General features: G+C 44.9%; 1 long non-coding RNA gene across 1 annotated transcript; it reads right to left on the bottom strand.

Moving 5' to 3' along the window:
- Positions 1–7,371: 7,371 nt before the first annotated feature.
- Positions 7,372–23,449, bottom strand: LOC148524237 (uncharacterized). The gene is made up of 3 exons (XR_015878381.1): positions 23,371–23,449; positions 21,026–21,120; positions 7,372–8,006 (listed from the first exon to the last, which is right to left on the bottom strand). It is a non-coding gene; the product is annotated as an uncharacterized LOC148524237 (long non-coding RNA).
- Positions 23,450–25,193: the final 1,744 nt, after the last annotated feature.

Below are 25,193 nucleotides of genomic sequence, written 5' to 3'. Positions count from 1 at the left end.
TAAAGAACCAATCAATCCGCTCCCGTCACTTTTCAAACACAGCCCGTGACATGACAGCTGAGTGGCTGGTCATTTATTACTCTCCACTTTATCACTTTCCAGAGCTCTGTGTGTTATGCTGGTGTCGGTGCTGGTGGTAGTTAGTCCACACATGCTATGCTTTACCATTTCTTAGATTTATTGTAAAATGGTAGAACAGCAAGTAACAAATGACACAGGGATATCACAGGTGTAACAGCAGTAGGCAATCTGTGTGGAATATAGCAGCCTGGAGCTTAGGGTATTGCTAGGCATTGTAATGCCCTGGGCAAGAGCTGGGTGAATGCACTGGTGTATGGTAGCCCTGCTATCCTACTTTGTATCAATGGTGATGAAGTTATGTGTGGATGCTGAAATGGCTCTGACTGTGGTGAAAGTATCAGAGTCCACCCTGACCTTATGGATGCAATGACCAGGGCTGCCATCAGAAGTTGTGGGGCCCGGGACTGTCAAAATAGGCAGGGCCCACCCCCTTCCCAAGCATTACAAAAACCGTGAGGCGGAGAAGGGCGCGGGCTGCAGCCGATGGCAGGTACGGCTAGTACACCCTCCTTACACCCTGTATATAGAAATGCAGCATGTTCTTGGTTTGCTGCTGCTTGATGCCGATGTTATGTCTCCAAACAGATAAATAAAAACACATTTTATTTATATATACACCCACATATATATAATATATATATATATATATATATATATACACACACACACCCATATATATATATATATATATATATATATATATGCACACACACAGACCCATATATATATATATATATATATATATATATACACACATACAGATAGATAGATAGATAGATATATATATATAAAAAATGAACAAAGGGGGTGCACTCACCAGTCTTCTAAAATGAGTTTTTATTTCATCTTTTTAAAAAAATTTTTACAGCATCATAGTAAAGCTCCGACGTTTCGGTCCTAGCCATGGACCTTTGTCAAGGTACAATTCCAAGTAGTACTTTGCATCAATATATACCTGAGTCCAATTAAGAGACTCCTCCCTCACAATCATGTGAGTACAAACAATACAAACATATAGAGACATGAAGACATCATTTGTAATTGTGCAATAATACCAATCAAAGAACTAAAAAATGAAAAGTAATGAAAAAAAACATGTTAACAGACACATATATAAAAACAAACCTTACAGGTATAATCGAGCTGCATCCCCCGCTAGCGTGCGTGTCAATTCCCCAAACTTCCTGCCAAGTGGAACGCAAGTCGGTACCATTTCCTGTCAAGTGGCACGCAAGCTAATACAGCAGTCATGACAACCGCTGTTAAGGCTTCCTGCACTTCATCCGTCGATGCTAGCGCCCGGAGCAATCAAATCACAAAGTAATATACAAGAACACTAGGGACCCGGTGACGCAGACAAACAAGTATACGTCACCATATAACCCATTAATTTAAATGAAGATGTAACTAACAGAGTTTTCATATATTGACTCATCAAGCTAATATCAATCGGGCAGTCGACATGCACGTCCATCAAAAAGACGCAGCCTGTAAGCAAACCAATGATAAACACCTCCTCATAGATAATATAATGATAAGACAATGTCTATCCATCTGGATTGAATTACATATGCCTAAATTATAATGTATACAAAAACATGGTTTGTCAACATGTGTGTCGACATTTTTAAAAAAATTTCAATTATAAACATAACCAAATTTAGACACATTAAATAATTAAAAATAAATAACAAATAAACAAACTCCATAGGAAACCCACATTGCCACAACACTCGAAAAAACAAAAAATAAAAAAATAAAAAAAAAATTGTATCATTACAAAATCTGATGATGCACCCCCACTTGAGATCCAAAAATACTTTAATCCAAAAACATCCCAAGGTGTATAGCTTCATTAAGGCCGCGAGGGTGGACCGTATCCAATTTATGTATCCACATCGCTTCTCTCTGGAGCAAGACTTTGGCCCGATCGCCTCCTCTCTTGGGTGGAGGCACCCAATCGATAATCATGCATCTCAATGTTGCTAAAGCATGCTGTGTTTCAAGGAAATGTCTTGCTACAGGTTTATCAGAAGAACCATTAACAAGCGCGGCTCTAATAGAGGATCGATGGTTAGCCATCCTCTCACGACATCTTCATTTAAATTAATGGGTTATATGGTGACGTATACTTGTTTCTCTGCGTCACCGGGTCCCTAGTGTTCTTGTATATTACTTTGTGATTTGATTGCTCCGGGCGCTAGCATCGACGGATGAAGTGCAGGAAGCCTTAACAGCGGTTGTCATGACTGCTGTATTAGCTTGCGTGCCACTTGACAGGAAATGGTACCGTCTTGCGTTCCACTTGGCAGGAAGTTTGGGGAATTGACACGCACGCTAGCGGGGGATGCAGCTCGATTATACCTGTAAGGTTTGTTTTTATATATGTGTCTGTTAACATGTTTTTTTTCATTACTTTTCATTTTTTAGTTAGTCTTTGATTGGTATTATTGCACAATTACAAATGATGTCTTCATGTCTCTATATGTTTGTATTGTTTGTACTCACATGATTGTGAGGGAGGAGTCTCTTAATTGGACTCAGGTATATATTGATGCAAAGTACTACTTGGAATTGTACCTTGACAAAGGTCCATGGCTAGGACCGAAACGTCGGAGCTTTACTATGACGCTGTAAATTTTTTTTTAAAAAGATGAAATAAAAACTCATTTTAGAAGACTGGTGAGTGCACCCCCTTTGTTCATTTTTTGTATGCAGGGATACAGGTGATCCCATTTGGGTGGCTACCCCAGCAATTGGATTTTCAGACGTGAGTGTGGACTAATACTGGACATATATATATATATATATATATATATATATATATATATATATATATATATATATATATATATATATATACACACACACACACACACACACTATATATACATACAAACACACACACTATATATATATATATATATATATTTATATACACACATACATACACACACTATATATATATATATATATATATATATATATATATATATATAGTGTATAAACACATATATATATATATTTACACATTTTTTTTATTAATTCTCTATAGCCTATGTGATTAGTTTCCAGCCCCCTTTCTGCCTCACTGCATCCTGCACACAGTATTGGTCCAGCCTGTCCCCTTCTTCCCCAGCCAGGCAGCACATGAATTAACTTACCTTTAATTCCAGGTTAGGTCCAGGCTTCTGCTCCATGGATGTCTAGAAGGGCGCTGCGGCTCCTCTGTCCTCTCTCTCTTTAGTGTTGCGTTGACGTCATGACGCGCGCCAGATAATAAACTTTATTGATCCTGTGGACAGTCACAGGTCAGGCACCACTTACATGCCGGGCGAGGCAGTAGCGGCGGGGGTTCCCATTCATTTGCGGTGGGCGGGTATCAGACAGAAGGCCCCTTTGCCTTGCTCAGCTCAAGCAATAGCAGCGGGTGGGTGGTAGGATCGGGCCGGGCCCCCCTTGCTTGGTGGAGTGCCCGGGCCCGCTACAGTAGTCCCGACAGTCCCCCCCTGATGGCGGCCCTGGCAATGACGTAAAGACACACGGAGGCGTCCTGCATGCGCAGTATATAACATCCTCTGTCATCACATTAAACAAATGTAATGCAGGTGTGTGGTATTCGGGTTCCTACCTATACCTATAAAGGTCCCCATACACCAGCGACTAATTGCCGCAAATCGGCGATCCCCCAGATGCCCGGGTCGGAGGATTGGTGAAATCCAACATGTCATCATTTCCAAGCAGCGGGTCAGCCCTTTACACACAGAAATCTTTAAAACACGTGATAAAGAACCATAAGTATCAGGGTTCTGGCTGTAGATAGACTCTAGATGTTAGACAGTCAATAGGTAGACAGGGACTAAAGGTCGACATGTAAAAATGTTTGACAGGTTCAAACAGTCGACATGAAAATGGTTGACAAAAATGGTTGACACATGATTTTTTTTTTATTTGTTTAGGGTTAGGCACTTACCCAGACGGTTAGGCACCAGGAGGCAGGGTTAGGATTAGGCACTTACCGGAGGGTTAGTGCTAGGCACTAGAAGGGACGGTTAGGATCAGACACCTATCCCGACGGTTAGGGTTATGGTGAATAATAGGGCTAAAACACACAAAAAAATCATGTCAATTTTTTTGTCGACCATTTTCATGTCGACCTTTTGACCCTCCGACCATTTGTACCTGTCGACCTTATTACATGTTGACCTTTAGTGTGTCGACCTATTGTCTGTCTAACATCTGGTATCTACCTAGTCATTGTCTACCTAATTACTGTTTATGGCCGGGATGTACTAAAGGAAAAATGCTGCAGAAACCCTGTTTTCAGGGGTTTTATAGCATTTTCATAAGTACTAAACCCGTACCGTTCGATTTTTGATGTGGAAGGTATCACCATAAAACCTATGAGCTTCTTACTGCATCCTGATCCCGCCACTTCTCCGCCCAGCACCGGCCCCTCCTCACCTCAGCTTCCTGCATGTCATCCCGTGCTCCTCCTGGGTCCCTGGCCTCCTTCTCAGGAGGAGGAGGAGTCGAGACTTCCGGAAGAGGTCACCAGCACAAAGCTCCCGGGGCTAGGACGGGGAGGAGACACACGGAGACCCCCTCACCCGTCGGCAGCAGCTTCGCAAAGGGCAGCTCTTATCGCAACAGCTGTCCTTTGCAATATTAATCGCATCTTAGTACATATGCAATTAGTGTAGGTGCGATGACTGGCGGGATGTACACCGCAAGGTTAGTACGTCCTGGCCTATCTCTTATACCACACCCCTGCTCAGTAACAAATTATCTCTCGAAAATATTTTTGAAAAGTTGGTAATACAAGTTGAGCCTCCCATATCCAAAATGCTTGGGACCAGGGGTATTTTGTATATTGGAATATTCTGTATTTTGAAATATTTGCATACCATAATGAGAGATCTTGGGAATGGGATTGAAATCTAAACACAGAATTCATTTATGTTGCATATACACCTTATACACACAGCCTGAGGGTAATTTTATACAATATTTTTAATAATATTTTTGTGCCTTAAATAAAGTTTTTGTACACTGTACCATCAAAAAGCAACGGTTTCATTCTCAGTCATGCTAAAAATATTCCGTATTTCGGAATATTTGTATATGGGAGACTCAACCTGTAATGCTTTTTTATTATAACAAGGTAATTGAACATACATATTGCAGAACTTAAATTAATAGTTTACAAAACTACCAGTATTTTCATTTCTGTGTTATCTCTGTCATTCCCTATTATTAGGCCTCCTATGTTATGAAGAACAGTACTGTTTGTTGTGGGTGGAACTCTGTAGCATAACTGTATAATAATTATTTTCCCATATGTCAGGCTCTTGAAGCACACACAGATACATAAGAGTAGTAGGAAAGGCATCCTATAGAACTGTTACTTCAATTGACACCAGAAATCAGGGGTTTTGAGAGATAGGGGTATATTTACTGAAGTGCAGGTTTTTAGAAATGGAGATTTTGCTTATAGCAACCAATCAGATTCTACTTAATATTTATCTAGCACCTTCTAGAAGATAATAGCTAGAATCTGATTGGTTGCTAAGGGCAACATCTCCACTTCTAAAAACCTGTACTTTAGTAAATATACCCCATAATTTGTTGCTAGGCAGATGCACGTAAGAAGATCATTCAGTATATATGGATAAATCTTGGCTTGTTATAATGTTCTTTATTACATTCCTTTCAACTGTCCTGATTTGGTTGGTACAATGATTTGAGGGGACTATCTCTCCATCCCATGTATAATTAGTACTGTTTACTGGACAATTGAGAGGTGTACCCCACAAGGTACTCCTTCAATAACAGGGAGAGGTGTGATGGCTGCATTAAAGGGGGGGAGGGGGACTTTGGCAGAGGATAAGGGAGCTATAGGCACGTCCCAATATGATGAGACCACACCTCCATGTAGTTTGACCTCAACCCTTCCGTAGCAGTTAGGGACATCTATCAATTGTGAAGTTTGTTATTATATTTGTTACACCCCTTTTTAATAATTATTCTATGAATCCCCGGAAATCTGAATATAGAGTAGCACATTTATCAAGCAAATTCTGCCCTTAAAACATGGAAAATCAAAGGTTACACATGTTTAAGGACTGAATTAAATATATGGGAGACTCAACCTGTAATGCTCATCAGTATATAACTTGATAGAAAGCAGGAGACATCTCTAGCCCTCGCAGGAGCCTTCTCTATAGTTTTCTATGAAGTTCATACATAACCCTGAAAAAATATTCTGTATTGCTGCGATATGCAATAATTAGGAATGTAAACTTTTAGCATTGCCCTATAATGAGAGCAGCCTGCAGCCGATGCATACTTGTCTACTCTCCCGGCAACCTGTGGGAGGCTCCCAAGTTTTCGGGGAGCCTCCCGTACCCCCAGAAGAGAAGGTACTTCTCTCGCATCCAGCCCACTTCCTAGGGAAGTAGGCAGTATGGGGAGAATTTTACCAGCAATCCGTGGTCCGCGAGTAGGGGTTGGGACTTAATTATGCGATTCTATGATAATTGCGTTATTTTGCCCCACCAACTAATTTTTGCGGATAGTCGACCCCCCCCCATCTCCGCCCACCTGCATCTCTCTATACAGCTGATTAGTACTGAAAGATAAGGACATTAAAAGATGAGTTATAACCGAGGAGAGAGCCCCTATATAGTCTCCGTGTAGGCTTCATCCTTGTGCTGGTGCATGTGCGGTCAATATCATATTCAATGGGTGCAGATGTGGCAGGGGCACTTCTAGAGAGGAGGGGGCCCGTGTGCAGTCTCTATCATGGGCCACCTCCTCTCAGTCTGGCGGCCAGCAGCGCAATGAGGGCAGCGCTGCCAGCGCCGCACTGATAGACTCTGGGCACTAGAGTGTGCCCAGAGTCTATAGTGCATGCGCAGGTCACCAGGAAAATGGCCACGGCGGGCACTTTCCCTGTACTGCGCATGCGCAAAACAATGGGAAAATGGCTGCCGCTGCAATTTTCCAGACGTTTTACAGCACTGACACCGGCGCTGACGTGGGACTCCGGAGTGGTAAGTATAATATGGGTGCAGGGTGTGCGGTGCGGACCCCCTCTGGACCCAGGGGCCAATGTGCACCGCACAACCTTCACCGTTTATATATACGCTCCTGCACAGTGGACATTAACAAGGACAAAAAAACAAGGAAAAATCTTCTGACCATGGAGCTGTCCCTGAAAATGAAGCTCAATTGTATTCTGAATCTTTATTTCTGGTTCAGGAGAATGTGAATGAGTGATGGCTTTAATAGTTTTTTTAAATAGCAAAGGTAGAAATTCAAGGGGGTATAATTGGTGGGCATCTGCTGACGTCAGGCTCATGCTGAGATAATGCATTTAGTGAACCCTAGGCTTGTCACAATTATCCTTGTCTGCTCTAGCAATAAAGGACGTACACACAGCCAGCTTTGTTCAGTGTTGCCGTATAGGAATATTTGGTTAGTTAGCTAGTTAGCAAGTGCAGCCCCCCTGCCCGTCATGTAATGTCACAGTCCATTGGCCTTTGCGCAAAACATTTCCCAGAATCACAGGCTGTTTTTACTACGCTACTTTGGTACAATACTGCTAAGGTAAATATTTGCACAGAGCTGTGACTGTTTTCTGGTTTCCTGAGGTATGAGATGTCCCATCAGGTAAATAATTTAGAGGTTGTGCTCCCTGCGGCAGCCCGGAGCAGTGCTTGATACCGGCTTTATCATTTCTCAGCCCTCTTTGATAATCCATAACTGTCTACAGCAATTATTTTCATTGCCTGGCCAGGCAAGGATAAAAAGCACAACATGCCTCTCTCCACTTCTCCCAGGGAAACTCCATTATCTTTGAAGGGTCACATGATAACTCCAAGGCCAATCCGCAGTGGGCAGGATAGTCCGCAGGGCAATCTCTGTAAGAGCAGAAAATGAAGCTGTTACCAGACAGAAAACTGCAGTCCTGGTTTCTTATGAATATTTGAATGAGTAACTAAAAACAGCACCATGTACTGTAAGCAGCTGTGACAGCTGAAACTGCTCTAGAAACCAGGAGTGGGGTTCAGGCATTCAACAGGGGATCATAATAAGATATCCTAGATGATTAAACACGTGAGAATCATCACTATGATCCACTGCTTCATAATGTATCATCTCTAGCTAAATGCAAGTGTTATTGAATAATCCAATATATTTATTTTTTAGTTGCATGTGTGCTACAATAAAAAGGGAAGTTTTGTAATTATATTTGCAAGCTTCTCCACAAAGGGCCAGGGGCCATATTTCTTTATTTTTAACTAAAAACCAGCCCACTAAGGGGCCTATTTATCATAACTAAAATGGCCCATTAACCATGCGTAAAACGCGCCATTCATCACCAGGGTTCTGATAGGACCACCTAATATTCAGCAAACTCAGAAATCTTAAAGTTTTTGGAGTTCGCCTGCGAGAACAAACGCCATTTTCAGATGGTGCTTGTTCTCATTGCTCCACTTCTTCCTGCTGGAAGAAGTTCCAGGGATGCGATGGGGGATCTGAGCGGATCTCTCCACCACCTCTTTACTGAATCCCCTGCCGGCTTTGCGCATGTGTGATCTCAGGTTACACATGAACAAAACCCAGTGCCGGAAGAGGTAAGTAAGGCTGCTACCACTGTAGCAGTGCTACCAATTGTGGGGACAGCTGCTTTTCGGAGGGGGGGGGGGGAGTGCACACCGTTTTTTTTTTCTTAAACCCTTTTTTTTATTTATTTTTCCCAGATTGACGGATGGGTCTCACTGAACCATCCCTGCATCGGTGCTTATTTTATAACAGACAGATGTATGCATCACGGATCTCCCCGTGCGTGTATCAGTTTTTATTTTGTAAACAAATGAAGCCGCACACAATGGACGCACGATGCATTGTATCGTGAGATCGTATGTACATCGTGTGTCAATCGTGTGGCCGGGACTGCCAGGGAGTTGAAGGGAAAACTGCATGATGAGTCGCATCAGCATTCTTCGTGTAGGTGTATGGCCAGCTTTAAGGCTTTGTTCAGCAAGCTCAGATCTTGTTCAAATCTTGTTCAGATGGCAATAATGGTAGCATTTGGAGTACATACAAAAATCTGGGGAAGCAGACCATTTTATATAAATAGCATATGCCTACATATGATGAGGGTAAATTAGCCCATTTGCTTAAGTCAGTAAGGGTCTTCTGCAAAAGTGCAGTATAATTTACCTTGTATAGTTTAGAAGGGTAAGTAGGGATATTGATTCGCAGATACCTAAATCCATCCATAGAAAGGTAAAAGTATCTCCCCAACCCTCATCTAGTGCTCCTGGCACCAACGCCGGGAGTGGGTGATTACAGCAATGAAGTTGCTCCGGGGTGCTGTAAGGGCAGCATTGTGACCATCTGGAGTGTTCTAAGGATGCTCCAGGTGGCACTGCTGCAGCGATTCTGGCAGCAGGGTGCCATTACAGGCACTCTGCGAGACAGATGGAGGAGCTGTGGGTGAGATGCGGTGCTGCGCTCTGTGCGGCCGCACCGCTTGCACACCCGTAGTTATGACCCTGCCAACCCTGTTCTGCGTCCTTCAATGGTGCCATAGCCACCATTTTAGCATAATTGAGTTTATAGCCTGCCACCCTCTGAAAGCCCCATTACTTTGATATTAGTAAAGGTAAGGCAGCTTTTGGATTCACAAAGTATAATAGGAAATTATCAGCAAATTTCGAGACCTTAACCTCCCCTTAACCAATCCGTATACCCTGCCAACCTCTCATATCGCAAAAATGCTGCAATAAACGGTCCAATGCCAAAATAAAAAGGAAATTCTGTATTTTCTAGTAATGAAATATAGGGCCTGATTCAAAGATGGAAGCTAATGCGACCGCAACTGCGTCTCCGTACGAAGCCCAAAAAAGCCGGCTTCACTGGGGTGGCTGGCCATCGCCGACTTTTTTGGGGTTCTGCACCCCAAACTCTGACCAAGTGATAGGGACCTCTGGTATCAGAGACGCCGTGACGTGGCCTGGAGGCTTAGCCATACCTTTGCAAATATATGCAACTGAGATCTCTGAATAATCTACCACAGGCTTGCCTACCCTCCCGATTTGGCCGGGAGCCTCCCGATTTTCGGGTGACGCTCTCGGCAGGCAAGCCTCCCAGAAACCTGCGACCCTCCCAACCTCCCCCCAGAAAAAATTAGAAACCCCCGGCGGTGACTCGATTCACTCTGAATCACGTCATCATGGCCCCGCCCCCTGCTTCACATTGGCCGAAAATAATGGCATTGTGAAGAGGGGGCGGGGCCATGATGACGCGATCACATGCCCCCCCCCCTGCCCCAATGTGACCTCAATGGGCGGACCCTCAGCCGGGCTCCGCCCCATGTGACGTCACTGGCCAGCCCCGCCCCCACTGTTAGCCAACAATCGGCTCCCTCCCGGAAGGCTGGAGCTGATTGTCGGCAAGTATGATCTACCACAATGTAGTTTTTGAAATCTTATTGCTGATTTCATACAGTATGCTGGTGGTTTACTTTTTGTCATTTCTCCTCCCTGCAGCTTCCAACATACTCACTGGCTTCCATGTGCAGCATTCCTTCCAGAGCTAACTGTTGGGCGCAGCCATGACAGTCTGTGTCAGGGGACTGTCCATCCGCCAACAGGAGACCAGTTTGTTGTCACATGACACCTGCAGCCAATCCCTGCTCTCCCAGGGGTATATAAGGATTCTCCCTACACACAGCACTTGCCAATGCAATGTTGTCCACAGTTTAGCGGTGTGCTTCCCAGTGAGCTCCTGCAGATTCTTATTATTCTCCAGAGATTCTTAGTGCAGTTTACCATCTTGCTGCATTATTGGCTCCAGTATCTGGATCCATCCCGGTGATTGTTACCTGGTTCCATCCTGGTGACCCTGCATCATCGGTTCCATCCCAGTGATCCTTCACTTTCGGTTCCTTCCCGGTGATCCTTCACTATCGGTTCCTTCCCGGTGATCCTGCACTATCGGATCCATCCCGGTGATCCTGCACCATTGGTTCCATCCTGATAACTGATACCATCAGTTCCGGTCTGATACCTTATACCATCGGTTGCAGTCCAATATCTGTTACCATTGGTTCCAGTCCAATACCTGATACCATTGGTTCCAGTCCGATACCCGATACCATTGGTTCCAGTCTGATAAATAGCGCCATCAGTTCCAGTCCGATAACTAGCACCATTGGTTCTAGTCCAATGACTAGCACCATCGGTTCCAGTCCGATAACCAGCACCATCGGTTACAGTCACATACCTGATTTCATCCATTTCGGTGTTCAAGCCAATCCAGTCCCATTCTGGTTTCAAGCCTATCTGGTCCCATTCCGGTGTTCAAACTAATCTGGTCCCATTCCGGTGTTCAAACTAATCTGGTCCCATTCCGGTGTTCAAGCCAATCTTGTCCCATTCCGGTGTTCAAACAAATCTGGTCCCATACCGGTGTTCAAGCAAATCTGGTTACATTCCAGGTATCCAGCTTCCGGTCCCATTCCAGTGATCCAGTGTTCCGATCCAGAGCTATTCCCAGAGATTCCTGCACATGCACAGATCATATCTCAAGTCAGTCAGCTTTACTCACTCTGACAGCAGTCCAGCTCATAACCTAAGTCTGGATCCACAATCAAATCAAAGCACTAGTACTGGGTTGCTGCTCCTCCTCTTCTATCAACTGATCCATATCGACTCTCAGCGCTCCTAGTATAAGCATGGTACCCTAATGACGTTCTATTTTTTTTTAACAGTTTTAGCATTTTATTTTTTTATAACAGTGCCTGAAAATAGAAAATAGGGCCTCACAATGCTCCTAGTAATGGTTGCACCTTAATGACGTTATATTTTTTAACACACAAGTTTTATAATGTTATTTTTTTTATAACAGTGCTTGAACATACAACACAGTTCCTCACAGCACCCCTAATGACATTACATTTTTTAACACACAAGTTTTATAATTTAAATGTTTTAAAAGTGCCTGAACACACAACACAGTGCCTCACAGTGATTCTGTGGTATTTTTTTTTATTACACAGGGGCCCATTAAGTCAAACACAGTTTTCCTGTCCTAATCTTATTTTTTTTTCTAAATGTCAAAATGTCCCTGTAGGCTTTAATACAGTGCTCCAGTCCTAATGGCATTTTTAGTGCCTCACAGTGCTGCAGCCCACAGTCCACAGTGTCTGTACACATACAGTGCCACGTTAACGCAGTGCTCCTAATCGTGTTTTTTTATGACAGTGCCCCTGGGATTTTTCAACACAGTGCTGCAGTCCATTGCTCCTAATGGCGTTTTTTAGTGTCCCACAGTGATGAAGCCCAGCACACACCCTCTCCCTCTGGTCTCCTGTGTGAAATAACGCCCGATCATGAGGGAGGGACTTAATAAGCAATCAAAACCACGCGAGATCCAATATAAGATGTTTTGCCTCGTTTTTGAAGCAAAACATGGCGTGAAGACCCAAGCCTCGGCTCGGTTGGACTCTGAACCCCTAAGTTTGTGTGTGTTTGGTTTCCACAGAAACCAAACCGCACATCCCTTATATGAACATCCTTTTTTAGGTTATTCTATTTATTGTGCAATATTATTCTTAAACCCAGAGATGCTCCTAATGAAGTGATTTTATAATACTGTGTTTTCTGTGTGTTTTGGTTAATTGTTTATCTAATTTAATGTGTACATATTAAACTATTTTTGAACAAAGTCAGCTCTGAGATTTTCCATATTTGTTAGTATAGTGATTATTTTTCTAGAGCTGGTTTATAAGCATGGGTTTTGTGGATTAATAAGCTGGTGTAAAGGTGTACTTAATAAAGTGGCCAGATAAGTGGGCTAAAGCTACACATCCAGTTGGCCGGCCATCAAGTGGGCAAGATGCGGGTCTTGATGACATGATTCGCTATGAAATACGTCATCGCTGCCCCAACCCTGGGTAAACGTTACATGGGGAAGGGCTGCTTTGCGAATCTCCACCCCTGTCCTGCCCAGGCAAAGCCAAGAATCCCGGCTAAACATCACAGGGCTAAGCACCAATTTCACCAACCTGAAGTTAACAAGTTTGTATTGCCAACACAATTTACTGATAAATGTGTAGCTCCCTACATTGACCACTTGGGAGAGCCAGGCCAGTCTATACAAAATTGGGCATTTACAAGCTAGTCCCTGGGCAAAGAATGAGACTCCGGTTCTGGATGAATGTCACAGAGGGTATCTTCAATCAAGAAAGGGTGACTATTGAGTTTCTTTTCCAACTACTTTGGGGCCTAGTTATCATCAGTAATGGGCCTGTTACACATGCAGATAGCTAGTTTCTGCATATTTTTATGTAAAGGGCCTGTTCATCATTATTAAGCCAGAGATGCCGCCTAATATTCAGCAAACTCCGATAGCTGAAAGTTTGCTACCAAGAATCAACTACATAAACTTCATCTACGGCTGTGAGCTCAGGTCACACATGCACAGAAGGCCAGCATAGTCCGGTAGCAGTGTTATGGAATCACGGGGACAGCCTGCTTTTACTGAATTGCTCTAGTATATGTATCCACTGCCGCAACTCGGGGCGAGTTGGATATTTAAATATCGGGGGTCAGATGTCACCCAATGATGAGTATTGCAGAAGTGATTGCTAGATTGCTATACCAAGTGCAGTCCAAGTATTAAAGGAACCTTTTCCTTTTTTAAGAGACATGGGGGTAAATTTACTAAAAGTCGATTTGGCATTTTGAGTGATTTGAGTTGCGATTTTCATTCGATTTGGCTTCGATTTTGGGTTTTGAGTATTTACTAAAGGCCAAATCGTATGTAAAATCAGACTTCAAATCAAATTTGGACTCAAATCGCCCATCAGGAAAATATTGGTACTTTTACATAGCCCAACACACAAAACCCTTATTTACTATCATTCGATTTGAAATCGACCTCAAAATCGAACTTCAAATCACTCTTCAAATCCCCAATACAATAGACCTGCTTCATGCTGTCGATTTGAGCATGAGCAGGTCAGATTGACACAGATACATGCAGACATCAGTGAGATGCCTGCATGTATCTGGCTGTAAAAAGCAAAGAAAGAGTTAAAATTAGAAAAAAAATGACATGAGGTCCCCCCTTCCAAATCATAACCAGCCCCGGACTGCTGAAACCCAGTTCTGGTTGACAAAGTACAGGGAAAAAATGACGTAGGGTCTCCCTGTACTTAGGGCCTGATTCAGACCTGGTCACAAGTGCTGAGAGCTCGCAACCGGGTCTATGGTGGCCCACAGACCATACGCACGACGGAGCCGGCTCCGTTGTGTGCGAGACCTGGCTAGCGACTGGCAATCCGTCGCTCCGGGTCTCGCACCAAAGGGGGCGAGCTGTTGATGTTGAGTGACAGCTCACCCCGTTTGGTGGGCGGGCCAGGGGGGTAGCTGCCCAAACGGAGGCGTTCCCGAGGAACGCTTGCAACAACACTCGTGATGTCAGTGGAGAGCTTCCGGCCGAAAGCTCTCTGGGGCTTGCGATGAACGAGACCCTGCCACAAGGGTCTCGTCGCAAGCCCGATGGTCACGATGGTCGAGACCATCGCGACCATCATCCTGGCCGCTCGCAATAGCTGTGGGTGGCAACCCACAGCTATGCGAGCGGCCAGGAGGCCGCTCCATAAAAAAAAAAAAAAAAAAAGCCCTGATTCAGAGCGAGCACTCTTTCAGAGCGTCCGTCTCTGAATCAGGCCCTTAGTACAACCAGCACTGGGCTATGGGAAGCAGGGCTGGTCCTGGATTTACAGGGAAAAAATTGCGTAGGGTTCCCCTGTAAGATCCAGAACCAGCCCTGGACCCTTTATAATGGGGGACTGATGCCACAGCCAGGGGAGCCCTATCATCGGGCCCCCCCCCCAGCCGCAGCATCAGCCCTGACCGTTAGTCAGCCCAGGTCAGGGATCCTTGAGGTGTTGGAGACCCCTTCAAAAAAAGGGGTCTCCCTCTCCGGGGCACCGCTAGCCTAGGCTGATAGCCAGGGGCTATCCCTGCCACCCCTGGGCGGTGGGTGGCGGGTTGATTGTCTGGGTGTTGTATAAAAAAATAGATATAAATAAACATTGTCTTTCCAGTAGAACTGCAGGTCCCAGCAAGCCTCCCCCGCATGCTGGTACTTGGAAAACCACAAGTACCAGCATGCGGGGCATTAAGGGCCCACTGGGACTGGGAAACACACCTACCTTACAAGTTTAATACATACATACACCCTCACACATACTCACCTATATTACCTCCAGTGGTCCCCTTCTCCAGTAGGCATCCATGTTTGAAAATAATAAAACGAAAACCTGACCACCGCATTAAGGAGTACTCATTCTAACCAGAATGATTATTCCTTCCCAAATGAAGCGCACAGACGCAGCTTCATCCTTTGAAGCTCCGGCTCTGTGCGTTCATTGGCTGAGAGAGGTCAGGGCCCGCCTCGCAGCCAATGAACGGCTCCTCCACTGTACTCAATGGTGGGAGCCGCAGGGTTACTAAATTTTACCCTGCGGCTCCCACCATTGACTTCAATGGAGGGAGCCGTTCATTGGCCGAGCAGCAGCCACAGCAGTCTCCAATGCCTGTGGGGGGGAGCGATCGCACTGATTGCGACCCTCTGGCTTTGAGCAGGGCTGAGGGGGCTCAGAGCACCAAGCCCCCCCCCCCCCCTCCCCAGCGCAAAGCCTTTTTTTTTCCGGGAAGGCGGTGTGGCCACGCCTCCCGCGATTAGGCCACGCCCCCTGTTACCCGGGCCCGCCGTGGCTCTTTGCGGGCCTGGCATTCACTGACAAACCCATGGAACCTTTCTTGCGCTCACTTCTATGCTGAAATATTGAGTGTGATAGTAGTGTGTAGCTGTGGTCATTATTGAGCAGAGAGGTTATAGGATAGTGCCGTGCTTAAAGTGGTTCTAGAGAAGTGGTGGAACTCACCTCCCCCACCGATGCTGCTTCTGCCACAAAAGAAGGTGTGGTCTCAAAATAGGGGTGTGGTTTCAGAAAGAAAGGGGCGTGAGCACACAATAGTATCCCCAATTCAAATTACACCACACAGTAGCACAATCTTAATCACATTACACCGCACATAGGGCCCGATTCAGACCTGTTCGCTAGGCTGCATTCGCACGTAGCCTGCCAATGTTTGCAATGTGCGGATGCAACGCAGTGCGTGTGCGTGAACCAGTCCATGCGATCGCCCCTTGTACACAGACGCCTTCCTAGATTGAGTAACAGAACAAGTCATTTGTGGGTGGTAACGGGTTAGCCGATGGAAACGGGGGAGTGGTGGTGCAAACTCAGGCGTGTCTGAGCGTCTTAACGCCATTTCAGAGGCGTACATGATTAAGATGCAGCGTCATAGTACACGTCGCATGGTTGAATTACACACTGAAGCACTCACAGTGCTTGCGGTAGGGTCAGCCACAAGTGCTGCGCATGGGTCCGATGGTACTCGATGTTGCATACACTTCCTGGAGATGATGTGTATTACTAAGGGAAAGTGGGCGTCTTTAGACAGGCTGGTGGGCATCTAAATACACACCGCGATTGCACGCCAAGACATAGTGGACAATCTAATGCCTTACCGTGCGATTGCATCTGACGGCTGCGTGCGAACGCATTTAGCGAGTGGGTCTGAATCGGGCCCATAGTGCTCCTGATTCACATTACACCACATAGTAATGTCCCTTATTCATGTTATGACACACAGTAGTGCCCCTATTACACAATGCCAACATTAGTGCCCCTTATACACAATGCCCACAGTAGTAGTGCCCCTAATACACATAATGCCTACAGTAGCAGTGCTCCTTATACAATGCCTACAGCAGTAGTCCCCATTACACATAATGCCCACTGCAGTTGTGCCCCTTATGCAATGCCCACTGTAGTGGTAGTGTCCCTTATGCAGTGCCCCCATTAGTAGTGCCCCTTCTACAGTGCTCCCAGTAGTAGTGCCCCTTATGCAGTGCCCCCAGGAGTGGTGCCCCTTATGCAATGCCCCCTATGCAATCCCCCATTAGTAGTGCCCACAGTAATGATGCCCCCTGTAGTAGTGCACCCATTAGTAATGCAGCCAGTAGTAGTGCCCCAGTGGTAATGCCCCCCTGTAGTAGTGCCCCCAGTAGTAATGCCCCCTGTAGTAGTGTCCCTAGTAGTAGTGCCTCCAGTAGTAATGCCCCCTGTAGTAATGTCCCCAGTGGTAATACCCCCAGTAGTAATGCTCCAGTAGTAATGCCAGAGGAGGCGGAATTGGTTCCGTCTCCAAATAGAACTTCCGCCCCATCTTAGCATCTAAGTATGCAATAGCGATTATGCACGAAGTTCAACTGTGATTGTAGTATGCTAATTCACTGCGATCACTATTCTCTCACAGCACTACACAAGGATGCCCACTTTAATTACCACACATCCGTAATGTTTAACAAGACTGCGAAACCATAGGTATAATCGAGTACCATCGCAGCCTCACGCACACTTACAAAAGCTATTCTGACTTTACTAAGAAATTGCTAACAACCATCCACGCTATGAGACCTCAGGCTGCATAGGCCATCGCAGTGGATAATTTATGCATGCCCCTGCAATTGAGTTGAAATGCACTGGCACGCCTGCGTTCGCCCGACCACCCCTCCGTCACCACCCAGAAACTGCACTTCCTGTCAATCACTCTGCGATGCGTCTGCGTAGTCGCAGTTGCGATCGCAATAGCTAGTTTGCACACGTGCATGGCCAATTGCGTGCGTATTAGCAACTGCCTTCTTTGCTGAATCAGGCCCTATACTGTTAGTCATTTAGAGGGATTGCATTGTGGGCCTCATTCAGCTTGGATCGCAGGTCTGCGTTCGCAAGCACCTGCACGTTGTGATAATATGTAAATGAATGTGATCGCATCACGCTCAGAGTACTATACCTAGATGCCCACCAGCTTATAAAGCCGTCCACTTCCCATTACATACAACTGCAAGTCAGCAAAAACCATGGTAACATCAAGTAACATCTGACCAGAGTTGTGGTTGAGCTTAACATGACTCACAACCTGCGAAGCTTCCTGTCACCATGTAGAGCTCTGGCTGCGTATGCCGTCGCTGGAGCATAATTATGCACACCCCTGTAACGGCGTTCAAGTGCACAGGCACACCGGCATTCCTTCGACCACCCCCCCTCTCAACCTCCAAACGGCACTTGCTGTCAGTAATTTCTCTGTGCCACTGCGTATACGCTGCATTCGCATTCACCATCGCAGCGGCCACTTCGCGCACTGCGGTGCATACGCAGAATGCAAATATCGACCGGGTGCATGCGAACACAGGGCCTGATTCAGAGCCGGACGCTATTTGCGCTCGCTCGTTCAGAAAAAGGGGCTGGCTATTTAAATTGAGCGCTCGCTCTTTGCGGTCTGTTGACGCCTCTATGGCTGAGCGAGCTTCTAAAACATGCGCTTGCTATTTTGTAAAGACGCCCCTTGGCCGTTCGCATCACACGTCATCTCCGCTATTTATTTGATTAATCAAGTACATCGAAAGGCGTATGAACTGCTAGCTATTCTTGTGGTAGCATTTTCCTACCGCAATCATGCGAGCAGTTCAGGCTAAAAGACAACCAAGTGACGTGGTCGATGACGCTGCTTTGTTACTTATGCACACCCATTAAACACCCGTTTTGACCGTTTGGCACGCCTGCGTTTGGATCTCCACTCCCCGTTTTCAAGCACCTTCCCCTGTTACCACCCACAAACGCCTCATCCTGTCACTCAAATTAGCAGACACTCGCTATTTTGCGAACACACGATTTCCGACCGCACTGACTGGTTGGCGCATGCGCTTTACGACCCATACGCATGCGCAGTTGTGCGAACATCGCTCGGAGCAAACGAACGGCTGCTTACGAGCGGCTCTGAATCAGGCCCACAGACCTGTGATCGCTAGAGTCAAAGGATGGATTGGAGTGAATTTTTGTATTGATTGCTGCAAGGAGTTTTGATTATCAGTGCTATTTCTTTGATTTTTGTTTTTCTTGTGTACGTTCTCTTTTATTCTATCTTCTACATTGTATATTATCATCATTGCTCTAAATTATATGCTGGACATTGATATTTGTATGCCAGAAATTCATATTATACTTTCTTGACCAATTTTTTTGTTTTTACCTCATTCGATAGTGATTTCCGATATGGCCATACTCGATTTTTACCGAGCTTTACATATCCTGTCAATTGGTTACTTTTCTATGTTGTACAGTATCTATCGCTGAGATTATTCTTTTTTGAATTCTATTACTGTTCTATTTGAATTTTATGTGATTGTGCATTGTCCCAAATCTATATATCTACAATTGTGGCTGCTAATTTGTTATCCTTTTGATAGTCTAAAGGTTGCCACCAATCTTTCTATTTTTAAATAAATATATAGTTGTAGTTTTGGCAACAAACATTGTGTGGTTTATAAAGAATAAATAGTAGAGAATACGCTGCATTCGCATTCACCATCGCAGCGGCCACTTCGCGCACTGCGGTGCATACGCAGAATGCAAATATCGACCGGGTGCATGCGAACACAGGGCCTGATTCAGAGCCGGACGCTATTTGCGCTCGCTCGTTCAGAAAAAGGGGCTGGCTATTTAAATTGAGCGCTCGCTCTTTGCGGTCTGTTGACGCCTCTATGGCTGAGCGAGCTTCTAAAACATGCGCTTGCTATTTTGTAAAGACGCCCCTTGGCCGTTCGCATCACACGTCATCTCCGCTATTTATTTGATTAATCAAGTACATCGAAAGGCGTATGAACTGCTAGCTATTCTTGTGGTAGCATTTTCCTACCGCAATCATGCGAGCAGTTCAGGCTAAAAGACAACCAAGTGACGTGGTCGATGACGCTGCTTTGTTAATTATGCACACCCATTAAACACCCATTTTGACCGTTTGGCACGCCTGCGTTTGGATCTCCACTCCCCGTTTTCAAGCACCTTCCCCTGTTACCACCCACAAACGCCTCATCCTGTCACTCAAATTAGCAGACACTCGCTATTTTGCGAACACACGATTTCCGACCGCACTGACTGGTTGGCGCATGCGCTTTACGACCCATACGCATGCGCAGTTGTGCGAACATCGCTCGGAGCAAACGAACGGCTGCTTACGAGCGGCTCTGAATCAGGCCCACAGACCTGTGATCGCTAGAGTCAAAGGATGGATTGGAGTGAATTTTTGTATTGATTGCTGCAAGGAGTTTTGATTATCAGTGCTATTTCTTTGATTTTTGTTTTTCTTGTGTACGTTCTCTTTTATTCTATCTTCTACATTGTATATTATCATCATTGCTCTAAATTATATGCTGGACATTGATATTTGTATGCCAGAAATTCATATTATACTTTCTTGACCAATTTTTTTGTTTTTACCTCATTCGATAGTGATTTCCGATATGGCCATACTCGATTTTTACCGAGCTTTACATATCCTGTCAATTGGTTACTTTTCCATGTTGTACAGTATCTATCGCTGAGATTATTCTTTTTTGAATTCTATTACTGTTCTATTTGAATTTTATGTGATTGTGCATTGTCCCAAATCTATATATCTACAATTGTGGCTGCTAATTTGTTATCCTTTTGATAGTCTAAAGGTTGCCACCAATCTTTCTATTTTTAAATAAATATATAGTTGTAGTTTTGGCAACAAACATTGTGTGGTTTATAAAGAATAAATAGTAGAGAATACCAGAAGGGCGTTTAAATCATAAATACATAAACAATGGAGCATAAACAAGGGTGGTATTTCAAAAGCGGATATAAACATTTAATAGGTACAAAAATAGGCATATAAAACAGCAAGGTGAGTACTAGATGTAGGTGGAAATTATATATATTTTTGTGTTAACCTTGACTTTATGTGGTAAGTAAAGAGTTTACCTTGTGTGTTGTGGTTCAATCTTCACTCGACTTACGGAGAGGTGAGAGTAATGGAAGCACATGAAGGGGTGACGAGGCAGCTTGTGGTTTTTATTCTGTGAACACAGGTTTATTAGAGTCGGCAGGGCACTTGCATAAATAACACTCCGCATTCAATGAGGCAGCCTTTGTATTGCATCAGTGGGGAAAACATCAATAATGAGATTACACATAAAAACAATGGCATTTGCACGGCACCATACGGATTGGTGTAATAATACTTCGGCAGTATGACCATACAATGTAAGGCAACTTTTACGTTACTATTCACAGTTAAATTCAGTATTGAGCATACATTCTTATCTCAAACGGTTGCACACTACAAGAAAACAATTCAGCAATGATGACAGTACTAAACTAACTAACAGTTTCAATGTCCAGATGACCTTAAACACAAAACACTGTATTCCTACCCATCTTCGCTGCTGCAGCTGGTGGAGCTCTTATAGATCAGTTTAAGTTGACCACGGTACTAGTCCCACTTAGTGTAACGTTTGTTAGTATTAAATCTGGGAGGGAAGAATCGCCAATGTGTATATGGAAGTCCTGTACACAGTACAGCAATTCAGTCACTGAATGTGAATTCCACTTTTCTCTCTATAGGCACATTCAATTCTCAGGCAATCAGAAGGTTATTCAATATTCCTAGACAACTGTTACTGTAAAGTGTCCCGCAGTTCTATCCCAGGTTGAAGGGCTATATTATCTCCTTTAAGTAGTGTATTCCAGCTTTCAAGTATCAAAGAATCACTGTGCTGTGAAATAGGACAGTCTTGGTGTGATCCGGAAAGCATGCAGGGTAAATAGTGGGGAGCTTGGTCAGTGAAGCAGATAACTCCTATATACTGAAAGTGAAAGTAACACTGAGGTTCTGCTATTTGCAACAAGGTATGAGAAAGTCCACTAATACTGAGTGTCAGTGCAGCTCTGCCTGTGGTGCAATCAGTCTTATTTATTTATTTATTTATTTATTAACAGTTTCTTATATAGCGCATCAAATTCTGTTGCGCTTTACAATTTGAATCAAGATTAACATTATACTGGGTTGTAAAAGACATACATACATGACATACATAAGGGTAAGAGGGCCCTGCTCACAAGCTTACAATCTATAGGGAAATAGGTGTTGATACACAAGGAGAGGTGCTATTGCAAATTGGTCCAGCCCAATTGCAGATATTCTTGGTGGGCTGTATAATCCAATCACACTGGAAAGTTGGCCTAGGGTTAGGAGGATGTTCAATTGAAGAAAGAGAAGATGTGATAGGTGTTTACTATAAGAAGAGAGTTAGATAGGGAGCTATAAAAGGTTAGGTGGGCGGCCCTGGAATCTGATAAGCTTGTCTAAAGAGGTGAGTTTTCAGAGAATGCTTGAATGTTTGGAAACTAGTGGAAAGTCTTATTGTGCATGGGAGGGCATTCCACAGGGTGGGTGCAGCCCGAAAAAAGTCCTGTAACCGTGCATGGGAACAAGTAATGCGCGGGGATGAGAGACGCAGATCTTGTGCAGAACGGAGATGTCGGGTTGGAAGATATTTTGAGATAAGTGAAGAGATGTATGTTGGTGTGGTTTGGTTAATAGCTTTATGTGTGAGTGTAAGTATTTTAAATTGAATACGGTGGAAGACCGGCAGCCAATGGAGGGACTGACAGAGTGGATCAGCAGACACTGAACGTTTGGTGAGAAAGATCAACCTCGCAGCTGCATTCAAAATGGATTGTAGTGGGGAGAGCCTGTTTTTGGGAAGACCAATAAGGAGACTATTGCAATAGTCATTGCGGGAAATTATGAGTGCGTGTATAAGAGTTTTTGCAGTGTCTTGCGTAAGATATGATCGAATTTTGGCTATGTTTCTTAGATGTATGTAACAGGATTTAGAGACAGATTGAATGTGGGGAACAAAAGACAGTTCAGAGTCAAGGATGACACCTAGGCAGCGAGCTTGTGGGGTGGGGTAGATTGTCGAGTTGTCAACAGTAATAGAGATATCAGGTTGGTAACTGCTATTGGCTGGTGGAAATATAATTAATTCTGTTTTGGATATATTAAGTTTGAGGTGGCGAGATGACATCCAAGATGAAATGGCAGAGAGACATTCAGTGACACGGACCAGCACAGATGGTGACAAATCTAGGGAGGATAGGTAAATTTGAGTATCGTTCGCGTACAGTCGATACTGAAAACCAAAAGAGCTGATTAGTTTGCCAAGAGAGGTGGTATATATTGAGAAAAGCAGAGGACCTAATACTGAACCTTGTGGTATTCCAACTGATAGAGGTAGCGAGAGGTAGAGTCTTCCACTCACCACTCCTGTAGTTACATCTGGTGCAAGGCTATGTAACTTCTCCACTGCTGGAGCTGTATGTCTACACTGCAGTTAATCGGTGGCCATCTTGTGGTTGGCAGCATGGCAACTCAAAGCAAGTGTTGCTGTTGGCCTGCGGCCATCTTGTAGTTGGCAGAAAAAGTTATAAATCACAATAGGACAGCGCCTTCTCTTATAAGTAGTAAAACTGAAATGAGGGTGCTTTGAAGTTACCCTATGATGGCTGCTGCTGTGGTATGGGGCAGGGAGGATGATTACTCTGTACTGCGTGTTGCCACTGTGGCTGTGTACCTCCACGAGCGGCTCTTGCTGCTGCGCTGGACGCCTTAATGGTGTGCTGCTCTTGGTCCCAACTTCCCACTGCTGTGGCTCACCTGACCCGGTCTATCTTCCGCGGGTCCCCGGCATCCACGCTCCCGGCTCGGCTGCTCCACACTCCACTAGAGCTTTGCAGCTTGATGGTCTCTGCCCGCTGTCCTCGTGCTGCACGCCACACTTCTCCTCAGCTCCTGGCACCCCCTCTATAATTCACCCTCTTCTTCGCGGGCACCTGACCACACCCACCGCTTGAGAGACAGGACAGGCTCATCCAATCAGCACCAGCTGTCCCCTTGCTTCACACGTGCTGGGGAGATAGGCAGGTCGAAGGCTGTCTGTCGTTCAGTCGTCCACTCAATGGGAATTCGTTTGTTATACTTATCCTTAGGGATCCCTCGTAAAATTTCTAATAGAGGGGCGGCGACTTTGGCAAAGTCCTTCACAAACCGTCGATAATATCCTACAAATCCAAGGAACCGTCGGACATCTTTGACTGTCAGCGGGATGGGCCATTCCAATACCGCTTTCACCTTTTCGGGGTCCGGGGTCACACCCTCAGGGCTTACAATGTGACCTAAGTACTGAACTCGGGGCTTGAGCAGGTGGCACTTGGATGGCTTCAGCTTCAGACCGAATCTAGTCAGCTGTTGGAAAACCTCCCATAAGTGTTGCAGATGGTCAGAGTAGGTTTTTGAAAAGATGATAATGTCATCCAAATATAGGAGAACCACATCGAAATTCCTATGGCCTAGACAATGCTCCATCACGCGTTGGAAGGTGGCGGGAGCATTGCATAAGCCAAATGGCATACGGTTGAATTCATAGAGCCCCATTGGTGTGACGAAGGCAGTCTTCTCCTTGTCCTCTTCCATCATCTGAACCTGCCAGTAGCCGCTGGTCAAATCTAGGGTTGAGAAATATTTGGCAGATTTAAGCGCCGTCAGAGACTCCTCAATTCGGGGTAGAGGATAGGCATCCTTATGTGTGATAGCATTCAGCTTCCTGTAGTCTACACAGAATCTTAGCTGGCCATCCTTTTTGTGAACTAACACCAATGGGGCTGCCCATGGGCTGTGACTCTCTCGGATGATGCCATTGCTCTTCATGTCCTCCAACAGTTGCCGTACGGGCTGATATAGCGCTGGTGCCAATGGGCGATGCCGCTCCTTTATGGGTGGGGCATCCCCTGTCAGGATACGATGGTGTATCACCTTCACGATACCCAGATCTCTAGGGATATGGCTGAAAGTCTCAGCATTATTCTTCACAACCTGGAGGATTCCGGCCTTATGGTCTCTCGGTGTGCTGCCATCCCCTACCTGAATCTCTGTCCACCATTCATCTTCCTGCTCATCAGCTGTACTACTCTCCGTGGTTACTTGACACTGATTAGCTTGTAAGGATGGATATACGACATCTTGAAATGAGGTCCACAACAATCGGGCCAGTGGCTGGCTTCGATACAACTTGATTGCGTAATTATG

Source organism: Taudactylus pleione, unplaced genomic scaffold, assembly GCF_031769625.1.
Source record: "Taudactylus pleione unplaced genomic scaffold, aTauple2 ptg000120l, whole genome shotgun sequence".
Taxonomy (NCBI): Eukaryota; Metazoa; Chordata; class Amphibia; order Anura; family Myobatrachidae; genus Taudactylus; species Taudactylus pleione.
This window is presented reverse-complemented; position numbering and strand designations above follow the sequence as displayed.